The sequence below is a fragment of the Saccopteryx bilineata genome, chromosome 12 (genome assembly GCF_036850765.1).
Source record: "Saccopteryx bilineata isolate mSacBil1 chromosome 12, mSacBil1_pri_phased_curated, whole genome shotgun sequence".
Taxonomy (NCBI): Eukaryota; Metazoa; Chordata; class Mammalia; order Chiroptera; family Emballonuridae; genus Saccopteryx; species Saccopteryx bilineata.
In genome coordinates, this window is record NC_089501.1 from 41321243 (window position 1) to 41338324 (window position 17082).

A 17082-nucleotide genomic window follows, 5' to 3' on the forward strand; every position below is an offset into this window, starting at 1 on the left:
GAGATTCTAGGTACTAATGAGTGAATTAGTTTTTCTCCTTGGAATCTAGAATATTTATTATGTGCCATCCTTGAGATAATCAATAAATAGTGACTCAAGTAATTTTTTGTTTCTGGGGATCGAATGAGGAATTCAATCTAAGTAAATAATTTTCTAAAACAGTCCTCAGTAAATACACATTCATTCTTTCTGTTCATCCTCCCCAACCTCCCACCCTGTTCTCTCTCTTTCTCATTCTCCTCTTAATTACAATGAACCTAAATAAGCCACACTTTCAACCCAAGGAACTGGACTCTTCCTTATCCCTCCGCCCTTTTATAGTTGCGTCTTCTCAGACACCATTCTTGACCTCTCCCAGGAAGTTCTAGGCGCTCTCCAGTTTTCTTCCCTCTCCCATAGTCCTTTTTGCCTGCTTCTATTTTTAGTACTCATCATTGCACTATAATCAACTAGGAATTGTCTCTCTTTTCCCTTCTTTGAGTTCAGAAAAAAAAAAGCCTTAGGTTTTAAAATCCCCAATGACTGATTTAGTTTCTAAAATAAAAAGTGGTCTATCACTGTTTGATTTAAAACAATTTTAAATATACCATTAGCCTAATATGTTAATGGAAGCAGAAGCCAAAATCCTGTTAAATATTTCAAACATTTTTATCTAGCATTGTCAAGCATTTTGTTTTTATTTTCTACTATTAAAATGATAGTTAGACTTGACTACATGGAATCTCAAAATTCCTAGAAAAGATTTATGGTCATCTTTACACATATTTGCTCAGTTAATAGTGAATGAATGTATGACAAAATGAATGAATGAATAAAACATACAGAAGGAAATATGAAAAATAATATATTGGATTGTAGATACCTGAAATTTTTCTTAGAAGAAATTTGAGAGTACAAGTAAAATATCTTTGTTTCATATTTTTATAGTTTAACTGCTTTGTAATAATTACAAATTTTTAATTTTCTATAAACATTTATGTCTAATAAGCCTTTAAATTCCTTCATAACTTGGACCATGGCATAGATTATTTAACATCCTCAGAATTCTAAACACAAGGAAGGCATAGTACAAATGCTCAATAAATTCATTCATAGCAGCATTAAATTAAAATTAATATAAATTCTCTTTTAGAAATGATATATTGAAAAACTTCACATATAAACAGTACTTTATAGAAAAGCAATATAAGTTGTTGTATTTATTTGTTTATTGATAATACATAAAATTTACAAAGATGAGGAGATGACCTCCATCTTGAATTAGACAAAGCTATGAGATACAATCTAGCTTTATAAATGTGTGATCCAGTTTCAAGCTTTCCTTATTTCTGAAATGTCTAGAAAACCCAAAGATCGTGAAGATGCCATATTGGGATTTGTGTTTGAGTCTCTTAATCCACAAAGAAAGAAAAGTTCACTAATACAACGGAGAAAAAAATGAGATATTTGTGTTTTGTTCTTACTGAATTAGTAGTTATGGGGAAAGGACAAAGGGGGACAGTCAGACCTTTACTCTCCAGTTTCTTGTTATGGTAAGCAGAGAGAGGAGTTTTGATTATCAGACTCTTTCTGTTTAAGAAACTCTCCTGAAAAAAAAATCTCACCCAGACTATTACTAGGTAAGAGAAATTGCTTGAGACAAAAAGAGCACAGAGCATGGTTCTTTAAGACCAAAGTTAGAAGTAAACCAAACTGGGTGAAAATAAAAGTATTCCAGGAAGTGATATGAATCTTTAGAAAACTGAGGAGAAGTAGAAAAGAAACATAAGAATCACCTATTTAGCTTACTACAAGTTGAAGAGGTATCCATCTCAGATACCTTAAAGATAGTGTGAACCAGGATTTATAAAGGGAGTATGAAACAGTGTTTGATTGATGAGCTTGTTAAATACTTGGGGATATTACACTTGCCACATTTTCATTCTCCCTCTTAACAGCATGATGAGGGGGGGATGGTGGTGTCTATATGCAGAATAACAGTATGATAGTATACATAGAAGAAATCAAAGTTCTTTGAATAAAACTAAAAATTTATTAAAACATTTTTTTCTTCTTTTTCCAAGTGAGAGGAGGGCAGATAGAGAGACAGACTCCCACAAACAACCCTATCAGGATCCACCCAGCAATTCCCATCTGGGCCCAATGCTCTGCCCATCTGGGGTCATGCTAGCAACTGAGCTTTTTTTAGTGTCTGAAGCAGAGGCTCCATGGAGCCATACTCAGTGCCCAGAGCCATCCTCAGTGCCCTGGGCCAACATGCTCGAACCAATCGAACCATGACTGTGGATGGGGAAAAGAGAGAGAAGTGGAGGGGAAGGGTTAGAGAATCAAATGGTTGCTTCTTCTATGTGCCCTGACTGGGAATCAAACCCAGGACATCCACATGCCGGGCCAACTTTCTACCACTGAGCCAACCAGCCAGAGCTTTGGAGGAGCTTTTTCAAAAAGCTTTTAACAGAGTGTTGCATAAAATATGTACTTACATTCAAGAGAACCAGATAAGTTTGTATGACACCAGCATTTCACTAAATCTGTAAGAACATCAGTTGAGTCTGTAAAACTCATGGCTCAGCTTAGCTGTTAGGAAACACAGATCTGGAAGCAGGGTCACCGGAGTTCAGGTTCTAGCAAACCCGCTTTACTCGGTAACTTTGGGAAGTTTGGGAAGTCACTTCATCTCTCAGGGCATCCCCAGTTTCTCCTTCTCCAAGATGGATAATAACAAAACCTGCCTTGTAGGATTATTGAGAATTAACTGAGATAATACATGTAAAACACTTGGCAGTGACTAGCTCACGATAAATGCACGTAAATGCCAGTAATAAATATCAATTGTATGGACATAATATCTGAAAACTCTTTTATATCTAAATTCAAGGAAAATGAAGATTTTATCGTAGGAGGTTCACTGCTACTTTCCCCCAAATGTTCATTTCTCACTTCCTGTCCCCTGAAAGGCTGTCTCTTCCATGCGCCAGGAGAACTTGAGAGAACAAAAATTAAAATGGAAGGTGTTATTTAATGAAATTCTAAACAAAAATTGTGTATAAGTGTCCAGAAAGAGAAAAATGATGGGAAACCAAAAAAAAAAAAAAAAAAAAAAGATGAAACAAAAATTAAAATGGAAGCGTTGCTGCCCAGGGAACAGGAAGCTTCTGCATTAAAGGCAAATTTATCACTGTCCACCTCCCTGTGCCTGAACCTCCCGGCGTGTGTTCGCAGGGCCGGCATCCATGCGCAGAGCATCCATCTGGAAGTGTGCTCTTCGCAACCCGGCACTGAGACCAGATGGCACAGCTCAGAGACTTCCTTTCTGAGTGCAAAGGATTTCGTAAATCAGAAGATGAAACCCTCCAAGTAAGCACAGTTTCCTAACAGGATTATACAAACCAAAGTCTCTGACCCGCCAGTCAAAAAAGTCTCCCCCCAAAATACTGCTGCCTCACTGAACATATGGTCTCATTCGCAGAACACACTAGGGACGCGTTGGGGATGATAGCTCCCGATTAAGATAGAGAATGCAGCCAGGAAATGGGGAGCACATATAGAAATGGTGATGGCATCGTTATCTAACCCCCACACTGCAAAGCCTCGGATGGTGGAATTCTTTCATTAAGAGAGTGATTACTGAGAGTTCATCCTACAGCACACAGGCTATCCCAGGTAGCGTGCAGAGGTGAACAGACAACGTCTGTCTTCATGGCACCTATATTCTAGATAAGCGAAGAAACAATCTCAAGGCAAGGAAGTAAATAGATGACAGAAGATCACATGGGAAGACATCTGAAGATTACATGCAAAATAGTACAGTCGGCCCTGGCCGGTTGGCTCAGCGGTAGAGCGTCGGCCTAGCGTGCGGAGGACCCAGGTTCGATTCCTGGCCAGGGCACACAGGAGAGGCACCCACTTGCTTCTCCACCCCTCTGCCGCGCTTTCCTCTCTGTCTCTCTCTTCCCCTCCCGCAGCCAAGGCTCCATTGGAGCAAAGATGGCCCGGGCGCTGGGGATGGCTCTGTGGCCTCTGCCCCAGGCACTAGAGTGGCTCTGGTCGCAACATGGCGACGCCCCGGAGGGGCAGAGCATCGCCCCCTGGTGGGCAGAGCATCGCCCCTGGTGGGCGTGCTGGGTGGATCCCAGTCGGGCGCATGCGGGAGTCTGTCTGACTGTCTCTCCCTGTTTCCAGCTTCAGAAAAATGAAAAAAAAAAAAAAATAGTACAGTCATTTGGAAAACAATGTGGTAAGTTGTAACAAAACCAAACATATACTCTTACTACACAATCCAGCAATCGTACTCCTTGGTATTTACTCTAAGAAGTGAAAATTTTCTACCCAACCCGAGATCTGAATATAGATGTTTATAGCAGTTTTATTTATAATTGCCAAAATCTGGAACCAACCAAGATGTCCTCTAGTAAGTAATCAGATAAACTGTAGTACAGACAGACAATGGAATATTACTCAGCACTAAAAAGAAACGAGCTATCAGGCCATGGAAAGACAGGGAGGAACCTTAAATACTTATCACTAAGGGAAAAATGACAGCTTGAAAAAAAATCCAAATATGTGACATTCTAGAAAAGAAAAAAATGATCAAAAAAGTTAAAAAAAATTTTGGTTATCAGGGACATGACAGGGAGGAGGAATGTTTAGGTGGGGCATGGGATTTTTTGGGCAATGCAAGTACTGTATGCTGCTATAATGGTGGATCCATGTCATTACGTATTTGTCAAAACCCATGGAATGTCCAACACCAACAGTGACCCCTAATGTAAACCACGGACTTTGGGTGATTATGTCAATGTAGATTCATCAATTCCAACAAATATACCACTTTATGAAGAATGTTAATAACAGGGAAGGTGCATGCATATGGGAGAAGGGACAAGGAATGTATGAGGAATCTCTGTACCGTCCTCTTAATTTCACTGTGAATATAAAACTAGTCTTAAAAATTGTCTAACTTTATAAAAAATCAAAGGATGTTGTAAATGTGTGAACCATCAGGGCATCTTCAGTAGTCAGTGTTTACAGATGAGTCCACCTGGTGGGTTAATAAAGATACAGGAAAACAGGGTTTCAGTGAGGAAGGTAGCGATTAAGAGAGAGTCCGTCTCAAAGAGGAGCAACACATCTCTTCAAAGAAAAGATATCCTATATTTTTCATGTCTGAGCCAAAGTGCCTGGCTCACATAGCAGCCCTCAATCCACGTTTATTGGATGGAGTAATTTATGAATTTCATAAACCTAATTCAAATCATAAGCTTGCTCAATATCCCTTTGCCCAACAAACCCTTGAAGGCTTTAAGTTAGTTTTTTGGTTGTTGTGACTGGTGGTGGTGTATTTTTACTATTGATTGATAGACTGATTTTAGAGAGACAGAGAGTAGAAAGAAGAGAGAGAGAAACATGCATTTGTTGTCCCACTTAGCTGTGTGTTCATTGGTCGCTTCCCATATGTGCTCTGACTGGGGACTGAACCCACAACTTTGGTGTTTGGGGATGACCCTCTAACCGACTGAGATAACCAGCCAGGGCTAAGTCAGTTTTAATTAATGGTAGCTGGAATACCTTTTGAACATCCCAAATCTAGAGTTCCCTAAAAGAGCCAAAGTGTAGATATCCAGATCAGAACACCTGCTATTTATCTCAGTAGTATAGTCCTGATATTCTGTGTTGGGTTTTCTGAAATAATTATACTAAGTAAGCTAATTGAGTATTTAGTACATATCATGCATTCTGATATGCACTTTATAAGGATTTTTTCATTTAATCTCTCTGCCCAAAATATGAGTTTGATATGACTTTTATCCACATTTCACAGATAAGAATATTAAAATAGAGAGAGAGGAGGTAATTCACACGAGATCAAAAAGCTAATAAGATTTGGAACTGCAATTGCAACCCAGTTAGTCAGTTTTCTGAAATGTTACTGGAAGCACTTAAAACAACCTTAGTTCAATAGCCAGAGTAAAAAAAAGAAGAAAAGAAAAGAAAAAAAAAGGCATCTGAGGGTCCCTAGTGCTTAAGAAATAAATAAAAGTATAGCCCCAATAAATCAATCAGCTCTCTGCAAAGCTTTGCCCCTGAACATAATGGATGTGTGTCAGTAAGTGGAATAGAGGTGTGCGTATTTAATAACGAGCTATAAACCCCCTCAATACCTTAGAGGTATTGCAACCTTAGGTATTGCAATACCTAAGCAACACTGGAAAATGTTAAAAATATATTAAAGTTGAAGGTGACAGCAGCAGATTCAAAGACCACATTATTACTTGAGAGGCTGCTGCCGGGCAGGTCAACACTGACACAGAAGCCAAGTCAGTGCAGGTCAAGTGCTCACACGGCTGGCCCTGTGCCCCACAGTTGGAGACATTAACATGCCCAGCACACACCTGGGAGAGGGACACTGTGTGACTGGCAGGTAGGTGTAAATCTAAGAAGAGAGAAGCAGGGCATATGGGCTGCACACACTCCAGCTGCCCCCAAACTTCTACAGAGAATGCCCATAAATGGGAACTGAACGACTGTGTTCAGAAAGCAGATCAATGGGAGATAAACTGTAAATTCTCTGTGTTTTGACCAGCAGTGACAGAAGAAAGTGGTGTAGGCGGTGTTTCCTTAACCACAGAACCAGCCCGCCCCAGGGAGACAATTCAGGGAAACGTGCCATGTGAACCAGTATGTTCTGTCCTATTTGCTTCTCAGGTAAATAATAAAACCCAGGGGAACTGCCTGACTTCCTATTTCCAAGCAAAGGCCACTTGTAACGGCTAAGCCTGCCTCCTTTCAACTGCTAAGTATAATAAGATTCGTTTAGCACTTTATCATACACAGAGCAATTTCATGCATGCAAGGATGTCTAATCCTCCCAATGACCCCCTGAGTTATTTCTAGTCCCACTTTACAGATAAAGAAACTGAGGCCCAAGATTACTTCACACGGGGCAAAGCTTACTCTTCCCAAATATAACCCACTACCTTGGGCATGAATCCCATCGTGCCAAGTTCAAAGATGATGACAACTTTAAAATTCAAGCCAGTTTTTTTGTCATCAGAAGAAAATCAGTCGATGGAAGAGTTCTCTCCACAAGGTAAGCGAGGCCATTGTAGGTGCTGCATAGAAGCAAGTCATAAAGGAGAGTGAGAAAGATTAGAGATAACACTCGACAAAGCTACAAAGAACCAGGGCAGAAAAGGAAACAAATGGAAAGCTAAGAAAACTGGAACAAACCTTCTCAACATGAATTTGATTTGGCATGGGGCCTCTGACCCTTTCAGATTCAATCTCTTAAGGTTCTCTTTGTATTTTTCCATTTTACTGCCAGCTCACTACTCCCCCCTCTGACTGAGTCTCTGGAGCTTGATTTTAGCCATTTACCTAAAACTGGCTATAAAAGATGTTTATGTGCCATGTCACTTAGAATATAAGGAACAGTCGATTATTAGAATTACTAGAGAAGAGAGGCCTGATTGCGGAGCGGGCAGGCGAGGAGTCCCTGTAAGGAGCTGCTGCTCGCCACCACCCAGGCCTACAGAGCACAATGTAGGAGGAAGGGGAGGGGATGGCCTGAACCTCTTGAGAGAAATTGCACTGACTCTGAGTTCTCAGTGAAAAATCAGGAGTGATTTTACCACAATAAAACAACTCAAAATTGGAACAAGCCTGCACAAACTCAAAGTTGCGTTCATGAAATGGAATAAAACCATATTGGATTTACTTACCCAAGAAGAGCTAATGAATATGTGACTGGACTTTCATGATTTAAAATCCCTTCAGAATTTTGAAAATGGCAGCAGAACACCTACTGAATCTCAGTGGGGTGAGGAGACTTCCTAGATTAATGCTTTAACAAGTGTGGCATGCTACCTGAGGTCGTTCTGAGCTTTAGAGAATAAATTTGTGTTCCTAGAAGAAAGTGGCCAAAGTTAGCAATGGGTATTAGAGATGAAACTAGATGTCTTTTTCTTTTTTAAGTGAGAGAGAGAGAGCATGAGAGTAAGAGGGACAGACAGAGACAGACAGGAAGGAAGAGAGATGAGAAGCATCAATTCTTTGTTGCGGCACTTTAGTTGTTCATTGGTTGCTTTCTCATATGTACCTCCAGCTGAGACAGTGACCCCTTGCTCAAGCCAGTGACCCTGGGCTCAAACCATGGGTTATGTCTAGGATCCCACACTCAACTTGGCCACCCCATGTTCAAGCTGGTGACCCCACACTCAAGCCAATGAGCCTATGCTCAAGCCAGGGACCTCAGGGTTTAAAACATGGGTCCTTAGCATCCCAGGCTGATGCTCTATTCACAGCACCACCATCTGGTCAGGTTAGAGACATTTTTTTTAAGTTGGCTATGTATGATTTTATATTATCATCAACTGGGGATAAATGCTAATATCAATAAGATTTAAAAATCACAATGCAAGACTCAAGAGCTGATCTTTCTGTGGTTTCCTCTTTTTTGCAGTTGAATTCTAGTTTCAAGGCTTTATGATCAGAAAATATGCTTGGTACAACTTCAATTTTTCTGAATTTGCTGATGTTGTTTTTGTGGCCCAATATATGGTCAATTCTTGAGAATGATCCATGTACACTGGAGAAAAATGTATACTCAGTCACTTTGGGATGAAATGTCCTGTAGATGTCTATCATATCCAGGTGCTCTAGTGTTTTGTTTAAGGCCACTATGTCTTTGTTGATTCTCTGTTTGGATGACCGATCTAGAGCCGTCAGCGGTGTATTGAGATCTCCAAGTATGATTGTATTTTTGTCAGTTTTTGTTTTAAGATCAATAAGTAGCTGTCTTATATATTTTGGTGCTCCTTGGTTTGGTGCATATATATTAAGAATTGTTATGTCTTCTTGATTCAGTGTCCCCTTAGCCATTATGAAATGGCCATTTTTGTCTCTGAGTACTTTTCCTGTCTTGTAGTCAGCATTATCCGATATGAGTATTGCTACACCTGCTTTTTTTTGGATGTTATTTGCTTGGAGTATTGTTTTCCAGTCTTTCACTTTGAATTTGTTTTTATCCTTGTTACTTAGATGAGTTTCCTGTAGGCAGCATACAGTTGGATTTTCTTTTTTAATCCATTCTGCTACTCTGTGCCTTTTTATTGGTGAGTTTAATCCATTTACATTTAGTGTAATTATTGATACTTGTGAGTTCCCTATTGCCATTTTATATCTTGCTTTCTGTTAGTTTTGTGTCTTGTTTGATCCTTCTCTTTTGTTTTTCTATCTTTTGTTTTTATTTGGTTGTATTCCATACATCTTTCCTCTGTTGCTATCTTTTTTATCTCATGTGCTTCTGTGGTGGTTTTTTCAATGGTGGTTACCTTTGAGTAATGAAAAGGGTCCCTACCCTGTTCATTGTAGCAAACTATTTTGTGAGTACTTTTGCACTCCATCGTCCTTTGCTACTGTTAATCTCCATCTTCTCCCCCTCTTTCTTTTTGTTGTTGTCACAGTTTAAATTTGGTTTTATTGTGTTCTTCTTGAAGCTTTTACTTGTGGCTCTGTTTTTTTTTTGTTCTTTGTATCTGATTGGAGAACCCCCTTTAGTAATTCCTGGAGTGGGGGTTTTCTGATGATAAATTCCCTCATCTTTTCTGTATCTGTGAATGTTTTTATTTCTCCTTCGTATTTGAAGGATAGCTTTGATGGGTATAGTATTCGTGGCTGAAAGTTCCTCTCTTTCAGGGCTTTAAATATTGGGGTCCACTCTCTTCTAGCTTGTAGAGTTTCTGCTGAGAAATCTGATGATAATCTAATGGGCCTTCCTTTATATGTTGTATTCTTCTTTTCCCTGGCTGCCTTGAGAATTTTTTCTTTGCTGTTGGTTTGTGTCAATTTCATTATGATATGCCTTGGAGTAGGTTTGTTGGGGTTAAGAAAACTTGGAGTTCTGTTTGCTTCTTGAACTTGAGGCTTTAGTTCTTTCCACAGGCTTGGGAAGTTCTCATCTATTATTTGTTTGAGTATGTTCTCCATTCCATTTTCTCTCTCTTCTCCCTCTGATATACCTATTATTCTTATGTTATTCTTTTTGATGGAGTCATAATTCTTGTAGGGCTATCTCATTTTTTTTAATTTTTGAGTCTCTTTCTTCTTCTCTCTGTTGTGCCTCAAGTTGCTTGTCTTCTATTTCACTAATCCTCTCTTCTATCTGACCTGTTCTATTAGCTAAGCTTGTTACTTCGTTTTTCAGCTCGTGAATTGAGTTTTTCATCTCTGTTTGATTTGTTTTTATAGTTTCAATTTCCTTGGACATATATTCTTTGTGTTCATTGAGTTGTTTTCTGAGCTCCCTATATTGCCTTTCTGTGTTTTCTTGTATATCTCGGAGGATTTTTAGGATTTCTATCTTGAATTCTCTGTAATTTAGCTCCAAGGTTTCCAATATATTAAATTTTTTCTCCATAGATTTTTCCTCATCTAGCTGTGTTACCTCTCTTTCTTTTGTATCCATGATATTCGATTTTCTCTTCCTTAATGGCATCTGAGGGTGGTTTTGTTGATAGTATTAATGAGATTTAATAAAGAATAAAAAGTTAAAAAAAATAAAAAATAAATAAAAAATCGAAAAGAGTTGTTTTTTTTTTAAAAAAATTAATAATGAAATAAAGAAAAATAAAATAAAATAAAAATTTTTAAAAAAAGGAAATTATTCCCCCCCTCCTTTTTTCCTCTCCTCTCCTCTCCCCTCTTTCTTGAGAAAATCTTGTGGTGGACTGTGAGTTATAACAAACAATGCCTGTGATGGAGGGCCTGAATTGGGGAAAAGTAATAAAGGGGCAAAAAAGAAAAAAAGAAAAAAAAAAAAAAAAGAAAAAAGAAAAAAAAAAGAGCGTATGGACCCACAAAAAGCAAATAAGGAAAAAATTTGGGTCAAGAATAAAATGATTTGCTTTTAGGTGTTGGTTGTCTAAGAGTTATGATGAGAGGAATAAGAGGAAAACGGAAAAATGGGGGGACAAATTAAAAACTTACTATTGTATTTAGTGGAACAAGAACTAGATAATATGGAGAGCCAGGGATGGGAGCACTGCTAGTGAGTTAAAAAGGTGAAGTAAAAACCCCCCAAAATGCCACAAACATAGGTTTGAGTCCCAGATAAGATAATTTGTTTGTTATTGAGGTTTGAATGAGAGGAGATGTAAAGGAGAAAGGAAGAAACTAATATAGAGGGAGAAAAGAAAGAGAGAGAGAGAAAAAAAAGAGGGAACCACTAAAAGAAGAAAAAAGAAAGGAGAGAGAGAGAGAGTTAAGGGTTTTGGAGTGCAACCCTCATAGAGAGAAAGGAAGAGAAGAGAAAAGATAATGGGAGATGTAACACTTATGGGTAGTGTAGTTCAAGGAGAGGAGAGAGTAAGACCTGTAGAGAGTTAATCGGCCAAATTGGAGGAAGAAAAAAAAGTATCAAGAATGAAGATAAGAGAAACAAACGAACAAATATAATAAAATGTGATAGGTTATAAAGTCTGCAGATTATTCTTGATTTTGAGAGGTTATCTTCTTGCTTTTTCTTTTCTCTCCCTCTTCCTGGTCGGTGACTCTGTACCCCGGGTTCTGCCCCTTTGGCACGCTCAGGTAGAGGCTTGCAGTTGATAAGTCTCTATGGCAATGTCATGTATTGTGCTTTAGTCTCGTGGGAGTCGAGGCTCATTAGCATTTATAGGCTCCGACAGTGAGAGAGTCCGTGTTCCTGGAGCCTTTCTCCTAGTCTTTCCTTCCTCAATTAGTAGCCTGATAATCCAGCTATGGGGTTGCTGCTGCCTCTGCCTGGATAGTAAGAGGCTCAAAGAGCTGGCAACTCCCCACTCTATTTCCACTCAGCACAGGGCTCTGGGTAAGGCTCAGTCAGTCAGAGCTGCTAGCATAATCAGGCGGGCTTTCCGCCCACTCAAAGACCACTGGCTCTGCCACTCTGTCCGGTAACACAAGCGGGCGCCCACTTCTGGGGGGCGCTTGGAGGAAACTCTCACTCACTGTCTGCGACCAGGATATCCAGCCAGCAGTCTCACGCTCTGAGTGAAACCCCCAACCGCAGGGAAAAGTTGCAGCGTTGGAATTGAGTCTCGCTCCGTCCCCGTGCGCGGCTTTTGCAAGGCGCTGGGGCGGCTCGAGATTCCGCTTTTGCCCACACAAAGGCCCCTGACTCTGCCCCTCTCTGCGATAACACGGGCGCGCACTGCGGAGGCACTCGGAGGAATCACTCACTCCTTATCTGTGCGCGCACACCAGGATATGAGGCCGGCCGCGGTTCCCTCTGAGTGAAACCCTCACCAGCACGGAAAATCTCCACCGTTGGAAGTAGTTCTCACTCCCTCCCGTGCGTGGCTTTCCCAGGGCGCTGGGGCTGCCCAGAGACTCTGTCCTCGGCCCACAGAAAGGCCTCTGACCCTGCCTCTCCGTGGGGCAACACGGGCACCCACTCTCAGGGCCTAGGAAGAAATTCTCGCCCACTAACTGCGCACCGACCAGGAGACCGGGTAAAATGGCCGCTCCGCTTGTCTTTCTTTGTTTGGGTTTGGCGCGAGTGTTAGCTTGTATTGCCCGGGTTGCCACAGGGTCAGATTTTCCTCGGCTTGGATCTGTGTGCCACAGCCTGGTTCGGCCGTTTGTGCCGCGGCGGCCTGGATCTATTCACCCCCTTTGCCCGCCTCAGTTTCTATATTCACAGTTACCAGAGAAAGCCGCCCTGTTTAGGTTAGTGAGGAAGGCGGAGCATTTCTTACTCCCTTTTTCCTTCGGGGTTTGGTTATATATTTAGCCAATTTTTCACTCAATCATACCTTTGGGTGTATTGCGAAGCATCTGGAAGCTCCAAGTATAGGTTTTTCTGTTTCTGGTTGAAGATCTTGTTGAGTTTTGGGGGAGATTTATCGGTATCGCTTCCTACCCCGCCATTACTCTGACGTCATCTACCTTTCTGTGGTTTCAAAACAACATTATCTAATTTGAAAACAAGCTGTAGCAAAAAAAATAAATAAATAAATAACAAATAGTCATAGAAACATAACAGTCATAGTCTGCCCATAAAATGCAAGGTTCCTTCTCTGCCAAGAAAACCATCAACAAAATGGAAAGACAACCTATTGAATGAGAGATAATATTCACACATCACATATTTGGTAAGGCATTCATATCCAAAATATATAAAATACAACTCAAGAGCAAAAAATAAATCCTATTAAAAGCGGGCAGCAGAATTAAACAGACATATTTCCCAAGAAGACATTACTGAAAGACGGCCCACAGGCACAGGAAATGGTGCTAACCATCACTAATCATCAGGAGAAAGAAAATCAAAACAACAGTATACAACTTTCTACCTGTCAGACCGGCTATTATCAAAAAGTCAACAAATACCAAGGATGTGAAGAAAAGAGATCCATTGTGCACTGTGGGTGGGGTTTTAAACTGGTGCAGCCACTATGGAAAACTATATGGACAATCCTCAAAAAATTGAAAATAAAACTCCCATATGACTCACCAATTACACTTCTAGGTATTATGTCAAAGGAAATGGAAACACTAACTTGAAAAGATATGTGCACCCCATGTTCAATGCAACATTATTTACCATAGTCAGGATACAGAAGCAACCTAAGTATCATTGATGGAAGAACAGATAAAGAAATTTTGGTATGTGTATATATTATTCAGCCATTAAAAAGAATGATATCTAACCATTTGAGACAACATGGATGGGCCCTAAGGGAATTATGCTATGGAATAAAAAAGAGAAAAACCACAAGCTTACAGATACAGCGAATAGATTGGTGGTTGCCACAGGCAACCAAGGGGAGTGGGCAAAATAAGTGAATGGGGTCAAAAGGTACAAATTTCCAGTTATAACATAAATAAGCCATGGGATTATAAGGTACAGCATGGGACTATCGTTAACACCATATACACATTTGAAAGTTGCTGAGAGAGTAGATCATACAAGTTCCCATCAAAAGAAAAAAAAAATGTTTAACTGTATATGGTGATGGATAGTCACTAGAATTACTGTGGTGATCATTTTGCAATATATACAAATGTGGTGTATATCCGAATCTCGCATGCTAATGTCAATTGTACCTCAGTCAAAACTTGAATGCATTTTTCTTAATAATTTTGAAATTTTTCATCAGAAAATAAACTGCTAGAGAGACAAACCAGTCAGAACTCTCCCATTTAACCTTCCAGAGGCTCAGTTCCTGCACACTTAGGTCAGGTTCCGCCCATGCTATTGCCACCTTCCCTGGATGACCTTTGTCACTCTCATCATGGAGCCCATCGGGTTGTATTAACCCTTTAAATAATGTATATGTCCTGCCTTTCTTAGGACAGTTCCAGTTCTCTAAGGACAAGAGTTATAGTTTCCAAAGAGCCTAGCAAAATAATGTATAATGTGGTATCTGAAAAATGCATTGACTAGTCAATTAAATGATCTTTAAAGAAAATCAGAGAATGAAATTAAGATGATAGAAGAAGTAGCTTTTGGATTTAGACTGAAACATCCCTAAGTCAAGACGATATTTTTATTATCTGCATGTCAGAATTGACTTTCTGAGCTATGAATTAAAGTTAGAGTTGTTTAGAGAAATCAAACTATGTTATGACTCCTTTTTTCATGCTAGTTCATTTTCCCTAAAATATATTAAAGTAGTTTTCGAATGTATCATGATAATTACAGAGATCAGCATAAATTTTAATAGTCCCAAAGCTCAAAGTGTGTTCGGATCACAGTTTATTTCTTTTTGAAGCATTTTTGAGCCCCTGTTCCCTGCTGTACTATTGCACAGCAGTCGGGAGCACGCAAAACCCTTCCACGTGTTCTCCTTTCTGACCTCCATGGCAACACTGACAGGTAGGTAGAGCAGGTGTCATCTGTGATCATTTACAGAGTAGGAAAATAAAGAGAGGCAATGATTCGGTCAATGTCACAGAGCCTGTAAACAACAGAATGAGGATCCAAACCAGAGTCAACAGTGCATTTCCTACCTCATCTCAGAGAGTTTGATTTTTAAATAAAACCTTAGGATTCCAAGCGATTTGAGTTCTCAGAATTCTAGGAAGTCACGATTTTAGTGCTTTCACATTGGAAATGTGAAATCTGACTTGATATGTTACTGTGAAGTTATCCTTATTGACGGCTCACTTAGTACTTAGGCCGTGTGTGCTGCTGTTTGACAGTGGCACTTTCTCACTGGCCCTGAGCTGTCAAACATCCTGCAAACCTATTTCTTGCCATGTACATGCATGAATGGTTGAATAGACTCTGTGTACAAAAGAAGCTAAATAATGAAACGTGACATAAAAGAAGGTCGGAGATAACCAAACTAAATTACACTGCATGTTTCCAGACTGTTGCCTTTCTTAATTTTAATAGTTTTCCAACACAAATGTACAACAGAAAGGTCATTATAAACAGGAATCATATTCTGTTGTCTCAGCTCACCCTACAAACTGGTCTGTTTGCATTCCTCAAAAGTGATAGCTGCATGAAATTTGTCAATCTAGGGGTGGAGTTTGCTTCCAGAAGGACAAGGAGAAGGAGAATGACATGAAGGAATAGATGAGGTTGGACTTAACAGATATTAACTCCCCGAGTCCTAGTTTTCTCTTGCTGTTCTAGAATTAAAAAATAATGGTTGTTGGTTCACATGTAGGTGTATAGTATGTAATTTTCTTATTGTATGATCATCTCATAGTTCAAGAAATGCAGAATTTCTTTGGTGGGCTTTGTATCTCAACTCTGAGTCCAGCAATCAATTGTTATAGATTTAAGAACGATATTCTAAAATATATTTTATAAGACTCCCATAAAAATTATAATTAATCATACTATTTTCTTTGCTAGTGGTCCCATTTAATGTTAATGATTTCTAACAGCCTAAAGGAAATATTTTTATTCTAAGGTCTCTGCCAAATATTTGACACTTTTCTTATTTTAACTTGAAACACCCCAATTAGTAGAGATTGACTGTATTAGATATAGAACGTTTCCAAAAGCATTAAACATATATTACTAGCAGGTGCTTACCATAATACCACAACATATTTCTTTGTTTTTTTTATCCTCTGATTTATGCTTAGCAGAGGCTAATTTATTGTTAAAGAGCAAGTCAACTCCAGGCTTCATGAAAGTAAAATTAATGTGACACTTTACTAAGACAATGAATCATTAAAATGTTCTGGCATGGAGACACACGTGAGTGCTTGTATTAAATATACAGCCACATTATATAAAACCTCTGTAATACCTAAAAAATGTGTTGAGTTCAGTTTCTTCCACCAAAGCTGAGCAGGTGAGAGCTGGTACTCTCTTGCTATTTACACCACTGAACACAGAGCGCTGTAGCTGGTCACTGACCAGAACAGGAGTCGCCCCATAAGCACACAAGCACAAGCTTAATGGAATGAAGCCACCAAGCAAACCTGGAGGACTGGTTGGTACCTGAGTGTACTTGAGGTCATCCTCCCTCTGAACTCTTGTGATAACCTGCACTCTCTGAAGGCACTTTGGCTTTCTACCTCCTAGTAGAATTATTGGTAAACACGTTTTCGGTCTTCTACTAGATTGTAAGAGCCTTGAAGGCAGGACCCACAACTGATTTATATCTGTGCCCCCACCACCAAGCTCAATGTCTGGACCCCAGTCTGTGATCAGTAAATATTTGTTGGCCAACTAAAGCCTCATAGAGAAGGCTTGGACTTCCTCTTCCAGGGCCTCTTGGAGTGCTTGCCTGAAGTGGAAACTGGTAGGAGTGGAGAGAATGGAGAGTCTGTTTAGTGCTACATCCCTTGCAAGAACCCTTGCTAGTGAAAGATGCAAAACCCTTAGAGCAGTGGTTCTCAACCTTTCTAATGCCGTGACCCCGCAATACAGTTCCTTATGTTGCGGTGATCCCAAACCAAAAAATAATTTTGGTGGCTACTTCATAACTTTAATTTTGCTACAGTTATGATTCGGAATGTAAATACCTGATATGCATTATGTATTTTCCAATGGCTTTAAGCGACCCCGCCGGGGTCGCGACCCACAGGTTGAGAACCGCTGACTTAGATAAAGGTAAGCTCTGTCTGTCTGTT